The sequence below is a fragment of the Amphiprion ocellaris genome, chromosome 15 (genome assembly GCF_022539595.1).
Source record: "Amphiprion ocellaris isolate individual 3 ecotype Okinawa chromosome 15, ASM2253959v1, whole genome shotgun sequence".
NCBI classification, from domain to species: domain Eukaryota; kingdom Metazoa; phylum Chordata; class Actinopteri; family Pomacentridae; genus Amphiprion; species Amphiprion ocellaris.
The window spans coordinates 21,232,772-21,244,733 of NC_072780.1; the positions used below are offsets into that span (position 1 = coordinate 21,232,772).

The 11,962-nt window shown below is 39.7% G+C and overlaps 1 protein-coding gene across 1 annotated transcript in view; it reads right to left on the minus strand.

Moving 5' to 3' along the window:
- Positions 1 to 4,714, minus strand: part of LOC111573403 (retinoic acid receptor beta) — a 234,571-nt gene extending 229,857 nt beyond the window's left edge. The window contains exon 1 of the mRNA XM_035951539.2: positions 4,395 to 4,714. The gene's annotated coding sequence lies outside the window, so the exon portion shown is untranslated. The remainder of the gene's footprint in view (positions 1 to 4,394) is intronic.
- Between the last annotated feature and the right edge of the window lie 7,248 nt (positions 4,715 to 11,962).

Here is an 11,962-nt window from a genome sequence, read left to right on the forward strand (position 1 = left end):
AAAATCTAATCACTGGGCCCTTGTGTCATTTTTGACCTTCCCTGAAAATTTCATCTGAATCCATTGGTCCAGTTTTGAGTAATGTAGCTAACAGTCAGACAGACAAACAGAAAAACCAACGCCAATCATCACATAACTCTGCTGCGTTCCTTGGCGGAGTGAAAAATTGGGGATCTAGTGATTATCAGTTTACACAATTAGATATTTAGCAGTTTTCTGATTATCTATCTATCTATCCATCTATCCATCTATCCATCTATCCATCCATCCATCCATCCATCCATCCATCTATCTAAACTGTAGTAGAACTATTTGATTGGTTGCATGTCATAAGTAATAGCCTTTCAACATTGACGGAAAAAGTTCAAAAATCATTTGTATTATTGTTTGTACTATACTTTTGTCCACCCAAGAATAATTTCATGTTTGAAATATGCTTATTTTTCACTTTATAAGAGATTTTGAATATTTTTATAATTGAAAAAAAGAAGAATATTACACAGAACAGCAATAGAAGAATGCAACATCCATTTTGTTAACATTTTTCCACTTTTTTCCTCCAGCTGTTGCTGCTCTCTGTCCCTCCAAGATAGTGTATCGCCTCTTGTGTAATATTATCAGTGATAAAGAGCTTGTGTAGTAATACAAATATCACTATTTCTTTAAAAGTACAAAAGGTAACTTAAAATTTTAAATTAAATGTTATCAGAAACATGTTTTTTGAGAATAGCTAGAATATGAAATGATAAAAAAAAAACTTTTCATTACTAAAATATTGCAAGAAAACGACCACACCAGATCATCTTTGACCCACTGATGCATCTATGGGTTGAAGAAATAAGGAATGCTTTCAAATAGTTTCCTTTTAACACTAGGGCTGCAACTAACAATTATTTCCTTAAATGTTTGTGACTGTATTCTGAAGCCAGGGGCAAAGTCATCAAATTGCCTGTTTAAAATACAAAAAAATACTAAAGTTACTGAAAAAAACAGAAAAGCTTCACAAATAACAAGCTGGAACTGGGAAAAATTTGACATTTTTACTTTAGAAGTAACTTCTGTGATAAATTAATTAACAAAATAGTCGTCAGTTTTTTGTCCTGTAATCAATTAACAGACTAATCCTTGGAGCAGTGAACGAAACAGAGTATCAAGCCTAACTGATTTGGGGTGATTTTTCTCAGATAAAGTTAGAGTAATTTCAGGACCGAATGTCTGCATGTTGCTGTCAGTTCTTTTGTTGACCACAGCAGCGCCTCGTAAACAGAACATGTTTATCATCCGTTTCCCTGCAGCCCGCCTCAGGTGATTGGCTGCTGCTGCTGCTGCTGCACTGATTCAAAGTATATCCAAATATTGTCGAGCAAATTAAGAGTTTCTATAATAGAATTTTTCGTCCCCGGGCTTGGGAAGGATATGAAGTCATTCTGAGTTAAACGGCTAAAGTTCACATGAAGTCATGAGCCATTGGTGTTTTAATTATCACTCCGACATTATTTGAATATATTATTTAAGCATATCATGGTAGAATTAATCTGTTTGGTGGCCGTGGGGCAAACATTTCTTGTTGAAATAAGCACTTTATAACAATATGACTGTAGCCTGACCTTGATTACTGTATATGCTAGAAGTAGAAATAGTACAATATGTATGTTACAGTGTTTGCAATGTATTTTTTTGATTCATTATTTGGCATAAATGCATCCATCCATCCATCCATTATCTATACACCGCTTAATCCTCACTAGGGTCGCGGGGGGCCTGGAGTCTATCCCAGCTGACTCGGGCGAAGGCAGGGGACACCCTAGACAGGTCGCCAGTCTGTCGCAGGGCCACATACAAAGACAAACAATCACTCTCACATTCACACCTACGGGCAATTTAGAATAATCAATTAACCTCAGCATATTTTTGGACTGTGGGAGGAAGCCGGAGTACCCGGAGAGAACCCACGCATGCACAGGGAGAACATGCAAACTCCATGCAGAAAGATCCCGGGAAAGCCGGGACGCGAACCAGGGATCTTCTTGCTGCAAGGCGAAAGTGCTAACCACTACGCCACTGTGCAGCCCTGGCATAAATGCATACACGAAAAAATATGGATGCACATTGTATTGGAATTATTTTTTACACTGTTGCATGTTTATACACTACCGTTCAAAAGTTTGGGGTCACTTACAAATGTCCTTGTTTTTGAAAGAAAAGTATTTTTTTTCAATGAAGATAACATTAAATAAGCAGAAATACAGTCTGGACATTGTTTATGTGGTAAATAACTATTCCAGTTGGAAACAGCTGATTTTAAAGGAATATCTACATAGGGGTGCAATTCTGTTGAAATTGTCTGGGTGACCCCAAACTTTTGAACGGTAGTGTACATATTAAACATAATGGAACAATTTGTGTTTGATTTGTCATGTCAGTGTCTTTGGGGTTGCAGGCTGAAATGATTTTTAAACTGGTGCTTTCTGGGTGCCTGATGAAATAGTGATTCTCCTGAGGGTCACCAGGGGCCCAACAACAAATCTTTGCCCCGCGGGCCCCCTATAGGAGGTTAATCTGGCCCTGAGAAAAGTTATTTGAAGCCGACACTCTCTGACAGTACAGAGAGGAACATTCTCGCACTGCAATAAGGTTGAATGTGTTTCTTTAATGAGTCCTGAGTTTCATCCTCGGCAGACTTAAATAGGATGAGACAGAGAAGCAGCGGCGACGTGTTTGAAACTCAACTGAGTCTCTGAGTGTAGGAGCTGCCCTTCAGAATGTCACTGATAGATCTCCTCTTATCCTTGAGAGCATTTTGCCACCTGCTGACTGTTGGTGGTAATCACATGACTGATGGCACTTTACATGAACTTTCTCACACAGTACACGCCTGGTGCAGCAGTGCAAGCTGTGTTATCCACGATTAAAAAGTCACATTTGGAGAGAAAGAATAATCCACGATGACAAATGTAAGGAGATGTTTTCTGTGTTGATACTGAGCTTTAAAAGAGAAGGGAAAAAAACTTGGAAAAAGAGGAAAGGGATACACACATCTGAGTAATGTAAATCTCAAGAAAATGAAAATGTATGGAATAATTAAAAGGCGTTGATTTGGAGGCAAGGCTCAACATGAAAGTGCTGAAGAAACATTGCTGATGGAATTAAACACATTATTAATGTAGGCTTACTTCAGGCTATTGCATCTCTGAGGTTCATCCTTTGATATCTTCCTCAGTCATTAATATTGCATAGTGTAGCTGAAGTCTTAATCAGCCTCCAACACTATACTGTATATAAAGTGACTTTTATTAGAAAAAGAAAAAAAATCTGGGGCAAAGATTTCTCACAGAAATAAGTTGCAGACAATATCAAGCCAATCGTCATTTAAAGCACAAACTGCCATTGACTTTGAAATTCCCATTGACAGCATGTCACTCTGCCATGGCTCCGTTTCCCCCATGATGGCATTTCACAGAGGACAATGCTGCGGTGCGCATACAAGTGGGTTAATTAAAAGATTCATAAGTCAATCAGAGAACATTAACATACTCGAGAGCGGTTTCAATGCACAGGTTTCAGCGAGAGAAAACATCAAAGGGTTTAAACTGCAGGCATGAAAGGCATGGGAAATGAGCTTTGAAAAGGAGCTGCTGCCAGAGGCTGCAGGAGCTCAAGTACCAGGGAGCCCCCAGACCCCCACAACAGGAGGGGCAGGACAGCAGCTCACACTATGTCTTGTTTTCTTTATCACCCTCTGTGTTTATGGATCAAGTTGCAATATTTGCACCCAGTTGTAATGTAATGTCACGTATTTGATTAAGGCGGTGTTTCTGCTGGATATGCGTAAATTCATGCGTAAATTGCAGCTTTTTATGGTGAAAACCTGCACTTGTAAAGCACTTCGACATTCATGAGATGCATGTGCAAAGTAGCTGTTTGATATATGTATGATATGTTCAGCTGCACGTGTTGTTTTTGTCAAATGCAAGCAGAAATGCAGCCCTGCGCCTCCACCTGATGGCCCGTCTCACACCGGTCATCTGTGGGGCTGCAACAAGTGCCATTACATCCACCAGCATCCAAACTGAGTCCAGCGCACCACATTCACCACCTGCGGTCCTGACGACCAGCAGCAGCATCCGAAGTCTGAATCATCACCACTAAATGCAAACTACAGGGCTAAAGGACGACTGTGACTTCGTGTGTGCGGCTCCATCACTTCCCCAGACGCGCCAAAACAAACCCTCCAGGTGCCTGGATGAGCGTCATTCTCTGACCCACTTCACTGCTGCAGCATTTCACACAACTTTTCTCGTGCATTTATTTATTTATTTATGTTAATTTCACAGAAATCCAATATCATCCACTGCAGAATTCCATCCAGACATGAAAGCACGGAAGAAACTTACCCGCATCCCGCAGCCGCTTCTTGACATCCTCATGTCAAACGCGCATCCTACAGTTGACGCTCCTCGCCCTCGGCAGATAAACCTTTGTCAGGCGAGCAGGGAGGACAGCCGCCGTTATTTCCTCTCTGGGGAGGCGAGGTGAAGTCCTTTTGGCACCGGTTACCCGACCCGACGGCGCGCAGCCGCTGCTCTCACACGGAGCTCTGTGTTATTTCTAACGGGCGCGCTACCGCAACATGGCAACACGGGGTCTCACCCAGCGTGAGGGGAGCTCCCGTTAAACTGACACCGTTAACCACATGACACGAGCATTTAGCTGGCGCTTCTACCCGCACAGAAACAGTTCATCCTCCCTGATGACTTCAGAGGGGAGCAGAACCCCTGCTGCGGAGGTCTGTGGGAAATCTCTGGAAATACATGCGCTTCACAATGTATGTTAAAATAGAGAGAACACAGCATTAAGTAGTTTGGAATCCTTTAAGAGCTATTTAAAGTTACACTACCAGTCAAAAGTTTGGACACACCTTCTCATGCAATGTTTTTTTTAAAAAAATATTTTATACACTGTACATTAATACTGAAGACATCAAAACTACAAAAGAATACATATGGAATTATGTTGTAAACAAAAAAGTGCTCATCTTCAAGGTTAATGTACAATGTAGAAAATAATACAAATAAATAAAGCATGGAATGAGAAGGTGTGTCCAAATTTTGTGGTGTAAGTCACAATTAAGATTTATTCTCAATTTGTACATTTTCCCTCACAGTTCCTTCCACTATTCCATCAAAATGAGAGAGAATAACAGCGAATCACCTGTTCAGCCTCACATTTCACCTAAATATGAGCTTTTGGGATGTTTTGTGAATGCTGAATTATAGAGTGCCTCCTAAAGATTAATAAAATGCATATATTATGATTATGTATCATCTATTGCTCTGACATTTATTCCTTGTATTTACCGTTATTTAACCAGGAAGTCCCATTGAGATTAGAGATCTTGTTTACAAGGGAGACATGGCAAGGTAGCAGCCATACAAAATTTAAAAGTTCTACAAAATAGATACATGATACACAAATAAACAGTAAAACAATAAAACAGATTGACAGCTATTCAAGGATAGTGGCCTCTAAAGAAAAACAGACATTCCTCCTTCAGTGTATTCTTTATGATACTCTGAAACTTATTAATGGATAAGAATGGTTCTAGTTTAAGAGTTTTTTGAAGATTATTCCATGACGATGGTGCATGATGGGAGAACGCTGTTTTGCCAAAGTCAGTTAGAGTCCGGGGAACATTCAAAAGCAACCACTTGGAGGTGCAGATGATAACTACTAGAACTGAAAGTGAGAAGGGTGCTGAGGTATTGTGGGCCCAGCAGAGCTTTATAGATGAACATGTACCAGTCTTGTTGTCTACAAATGCTTAGTGATGTCCAGCCAACCAGATCATAGAGAATACAGGGGTAGGTGAGAGATTTTGCATTTGAAATGAAACGCAGTGAAACATGACACACTGAATCAAGTCTCTTTAAGGTGGAGGAGGCTACATGGCTGCACAGTAGATCACTATTATCAATCACAGATAGAAATATATGAGAACATTTAAAATGAATAAATTCCAGAAGGGAGTTTGTGATTCCTTTTTTTTATTTTGCCAACAAGACATAAACTTAAAGACATTCAAAACAGTTTTACACTCACACTGTCTGAGCACATTAATAATGTTTTTCTGACTTTCTGTCACTCTACATGGCAAAGGAACCCAACGATCATTTATTTGTGCTTTCACTCCACTGAGCTCAGGAGGATTTGATCAGCTGAAGCTTGTAAGACCTCTGACCTTTGTGTCAAGAAGCTGGCAAGGAGGCTCCTGGAGGCTCAGGTCTTTTTCATTAGAGTGGAAGTGTTACAACAGAGACTGGAAAGTATCACATCACTGGCACTAAAGATTTCACTTTTTTTCTTTTTTCATTTAAAAAAAAAAAAAAAAAGAAAGAAACTTTGCATGAAATAAATGTACACTACCGTTCAAAAGTTTGGTGTCACGCAGACAATTTCACGTTTTCCATGAAAGCTCACACTTTTATTCATGTGCTAATATAACTGCACAAGGGTTTTCTAATCATCAATTAGCCTTTCAACATCATTAGCTAACACAATGTAGCATTAAAACACAGGAGTGATGGTTGCTGGAAATGTTCCTCTGTACCTCTATGGAGATATTCCTTTAAAAATCAGACGTTTCCAGCTAGAACAGTCATTTACCACACTGACAATGTCTAGAGTGTATTTCTAATACATTTAATATTGTCATCATTGAAAAAAATGCTTTTCTTTTAAAAATAAAGACATTTCTAAGTGACCCCAAACTTTTGAATGGCAGTGTATGCATTTCCTCACACAGTCGTGACTCCAACCACTTGAACAGTAGTGCAAATCAATCACTCTTATCACTTTCTCTACAGCACAAACTTATCTGGTGATTACAGCTATTTTACAGGTATTATACACACTGAGCCGCTTCATGTAGAACAAATCTGAGGTGTAGTGGTAAAAGAAGTTGACACTTTGCTTGTTCTAAAAAAAACACTCTTGAATAACCTCTGTGTAAAGTAAGGTGCTATGTAAAAAGAATTGTTTGCTTTTGGCCTTTGGGTAGTTTTCTTTTCTGGTGCTGCTCAGCTAAAAATGTGACTTTATCTGATTAGACACTTTTCTCTCTTGTTGACTTGTAGAAATGTATGAAGGCCCAGTATGAGTGAGTTTATAAAAGCATTACAAGTGATGATAATTTGGCAAATTCATCTAAATGTCTTTAGGAGATGTAAAGATTTTGTTTGCATCAGCATAGAGGTAAAGCTGGAAACTCCTATCAGAGCAATGTCAACATCAAGAACGGAAATTATCTCATTACATGAATTACTGTTTAGTCATGTCAAATTAAAATATTCCCACACACCCAGTATGAAGATACTGGATTTACATTACTGTGGATTTACTGAGGGCTGCACAGGGGCCCATTGGGTAGCACCGTCGCCTCTGAGGTGGAAATTAAGTCCCAAATCATGGGCCAGAGTCTTGACTTGACCATGTTCAAATGTCTAAAAAGCTTCTTTAAAGATCTTCCAAGAATCACAAGGAGAAGTCAACATTCAAGGGAAGCAGGATTTGTTTGAACCCAGGAGCATTCCCTGGAGGTCATTTATTCCCATCAAGAAAAACCAGAGATACTGAGCTGTGCATCGTCTTTTATGCTGTGAGAGTTGGTCATTTTTCCACATCTATAGAGTGTATTATTGGAATGACAGTTTTGACACCATTATATTTTTCTAAGTCTATTGATCAGATCTCGACATCAGGTTATCATATTTTACCATTAGCTCACACCCTACAGAGGACATGCCCATTAGGTTGTTCAGATTTTGCCCTGTTATTTTGTGACAGTTTTTCTGCATGTTACACCATTATATGCTGTTCTTAGTTCTTAGTTGTTGTTAGTTGTTGCCCGGCTCTAATTTTGCTTCCTTTGTTCTTTTTTGCCCTTTAATATCTTATTTTCTAAGTGTTTATTTAATGTCTACTGTTGCACGAAGAGAGAGTAACGAAATTTCGATTCTTTGTATGTCATGTACATATTGAAGAACTGACAATAAAGCTGACTTTGACTTTTGACTTTGATATGTTATGTTTGTAATATATTTTAACAGTTCTAATGCCTTGAGTTTACACCATTATGTTTTGAGCACCCCACATTTCATTTTAAAAAGCATATGATTTGTCTTTTCACCAAAACTTTATGACTCTACTTTATGATCTTCCAGCTGTGTGTGTGTCCTCCATAGACACACACAATACCATCAAAACATCAGTGATTAACAGAACATCCATTATTATGTAGTTCATACCCATTTCTTAAGTCTATTCTTCAGTTTAACAGCATTTGCTATAATTATATCAACTTTTACTTTTAATATATTGTACCCAAAAATGCTACACTACACCTCACAGCTAGAAGTTAGATTCCAGCACCCCACAGCCCCAATGAGGATTAAGTGGTGTATAGATAATGGATAGATGGATGGAGTTATTGACAAAGGTTTCTCTTAAATTTTACATCTAGCTTATCCTTACAATGAGCATGGATTCACCTGTGAAGAGGCCCCTGGGCAGAAATTTACAGTTGACCCCTCGCTGCTCCTTCAAGTTACTGTTAAGTGCAGCAACCAGACCGCCTGAGCTGAAATAATACTTACTTTGTAACAGTTTGATTGAACCCAACTTTATTCAGCTCCACCTGGGAACTACAAGTCATTAAGTAAAATAGTAAAAGACTGACAGATGTGGCTCTCCCATTGCAATGATTTATTTAAAGTCCCTCTTCGTTATTGATTAAATGACTACAACTCATCTCTGTGTCTGAAAGTTACATTTTTAGAAGTTTTTTGCATGAAAGTAATCCCTTCCTGCTATAACTAGCTCAGATGTAACTTCACACAGCTGCTTCCTTGAAGCCTCGATTGTTCTCTGGAGTGCATACAGACACCTGCAGACACCCATGGACCTGTTCTTAACTGTTATTATACTATATATCTAGTTCACAGTCTGCTTGTAGGACACTGTTCCATTAATCCACAGTAAGTCATATCTACGTATCCCACACATACATACTCCTGTCAAGCATGGCGAACACAGCCCTTGTGCTGCATGTGGATGTGTGAGGATTGGTCCGATTAGATTCAGATTTGGGAAGATTGTGAATTCATGTCATGCTAATGCTCCTGTAATAATACCAGCCTTATGAATTGATTCATTTGCACATTTCTGCATCACTCTTGTATATTCTGTAGATCTTTTCTAAATTATATTTTCTATATTTTTATTTCATTTTACTTTATTATATCTCACCTTAATATTCTGTGTTGTCTTATTGTTTACCCCTTTATTGAATATCCATGCTGCTGTAACAACAGAGTTTCCCTCCAGGGATGAAGTCAGTTTAAGTCTAAGGATCAATGAACTCACTGCCTCCTTTTCCACCCACCCCTCCTCACTTGCTGCAGCTGGAGCACACCAGCTCACCTATGAGTGCTCAAACACTGTAAAACTTTAATTTGGTAAGAAGCCGGTAAGCACCTTGAGCTTTAAGATTAATGCGGGTTTTGGCCTACATTGTACTTTCCTTAATGCCAGAAACTGCCATCAACACCAACAGCTTGTTTCCATGTTCTCAAGAATGCACAGACCCAATTGAAACATGTCAGCAAGGTAAAAACCATCTTTTCCTTACTCAGTAGTTGATTTAAAAGTAACACTGTTCTAAACCATTTTTAATTCTTGACTATGCAGATGTAATTTTCATGCTTGCTACTGTCCATTTCCACAAGCCCCATGATGACACATCTCTTTACAGATGACAGTTTGAGAAACCATCACTGAATCCTCTCTGAGCAGGTGGGTTGGCCATCACTTGCTATGCAAAGGGAACAAATCTGTCTTTTTTTAATTTCAAATTTCATATCTATCATCACTTTTAAGTCTTGTGTTACTGTATGTGTTCTCAGGATTGGATTTCATTGAATATTCCACCTTATTAGGTGGAGTGGAGACATTTATTAACCTTAAAACAGTTTAACATGTTGGAGACAGATACTGCAGTTTTTATACTTGTATTATATTTTTCATGTTGTATTTCAGGGCACCACTGAAAGAAAATCTTGCTCTGAATTGTTTAGTTTCTGATTAAATAAAGGATACCAACCAATCAAAACCTGGAGCAGCAGGTTAGCATACAGGTGTGTAGGAGTCATAATAAGCCACAGTGTGTGCATTGTACATGTCACCCAGTACAACAGTGTCACTCACTGGTGTGTTTTAAGAGTTTAAGGGGTGAAATGGAGCTCTGAGGAGCAGAGGAATAAGATATACCCAGCTCTGATACAGACTGGTTGGCAAGATAAGCTTTGTTCGTTTAAGGCTTTGTGACATCTGAATAGGAAAAATATAGAACAATGTCAGCTTTACCAAGACACAATAGGGAGATTACGTCAACACCATGTTCGGTATACAATGACCTAGTTACTGGAACATCAGTGACTGCAGAGTGGCATTTTCCAACAACCGCATTTCCTTTTATTTTGGATAAACAGTAAATCATCGTATTATAATTGTCACGGTCGTGTACCCAAAATAGTTTTTCTGAATTTGCCTGTCAAACACTAGCACACCAGACAGCGGACGCCATTCTGACCCATTTACTGTTCATCAAGAGTCTCTAGTAGAAGTAGAGATCTTCCAATTTCTGTTAACGGTTTCTGCCTACACCTTTGGCACATTTCAACGAAGATGACGTTCAAATGTTTGAAGTTGTTTAAAACTTGCCAAAGAGAGGCACGTTAGACAAAGGCTGAAGGAAAAGTTTCACTTGTTACAGGAGGGGTCAGAACCCAGGCGTAGGCACAGATAGTGGTGGTCAACAGGAAAATGGGTCTTTATTTAAACAAAACGGGAACTAAACCAATACAGAATGCGGAAAACCAAATAGGTGGAAAACTAAACCAAATCTATACTAAAAGAAGTCACACTACAAAACCTACAAAACCCACAGCTAATCTACAAAAAAACAAACAGCAATAAACGGAAACAGGCAACAAAACAGAGTACTTACAAAGTCTGGGAAGCCAAGCTACAGGAGCAAGGTAGGTAGACAAGGAACAAAAAACAGGGACTGGCAGGAATCCAGGGGGAAGAAGAGCAGAGTCCATGGAGCTGAAGCAGTCAGGGAGTAAGCAGGGCTTGGTGAGGGGAACATAATCCAAGGGGGGAAATGGAGTCCAGAAGTGGGGAAGCAGCGTCCATGAGGAAACAGAGTTTCAGTGGGGATGTGAGTCTGTGGTCCAACAGAGAGCAAACGACAGAGCTGGCTTAAATACTGGGAGGTGGAATTGCAAACAGGTGACTGGTGTGAGTTAATTATGACAGCTGATTCTCATTGCAGCAATCAGACTGCAGGCAGGTGGAAGATTCAGGGAGCAGAGAAACACAGGAGAGAGGAAGACAGAGGAAGCCAGAGGTACAAGACAAGGAGAGAGATGACATGGGATGAGTGAGGGAGAGATATGAGAGAGAGAGAGAATAGGGAGAGACAGATGACAGACAGGAAAAAGGAGGGAGAAGGAAGAAAAGAGGGAGAAGGAGAAAGAAGGGCAGGAGCAGGAGCAGGATCATAACACCACCATCATGAAAGGTGAGAGATTATCATTCCCCTCCATACAGTCTTTGGAAGTCCTCCCTCTGAAGAGCCTGAACTGATGTGACATGTTTCACTGAAGGCAGCATCACTTTGGTCCTGATGGTACCTGCTCTGCTTCCCCTTCTTTGCCCCCTCAGTTTTGAATCCTCTATTCTGTCCTATGGCAACTGCACACACTGCAGATCCCTCCATGTTGTCAATCTCCACTTTTCCACCAGATGCACTCACAATCTAAACCTGATCTTCCTCGTCCTTGTGCACCTGAACATCATTTCCTCGCTGAGCCCCAGCAGATCTACACCAGCCAGTCTGATC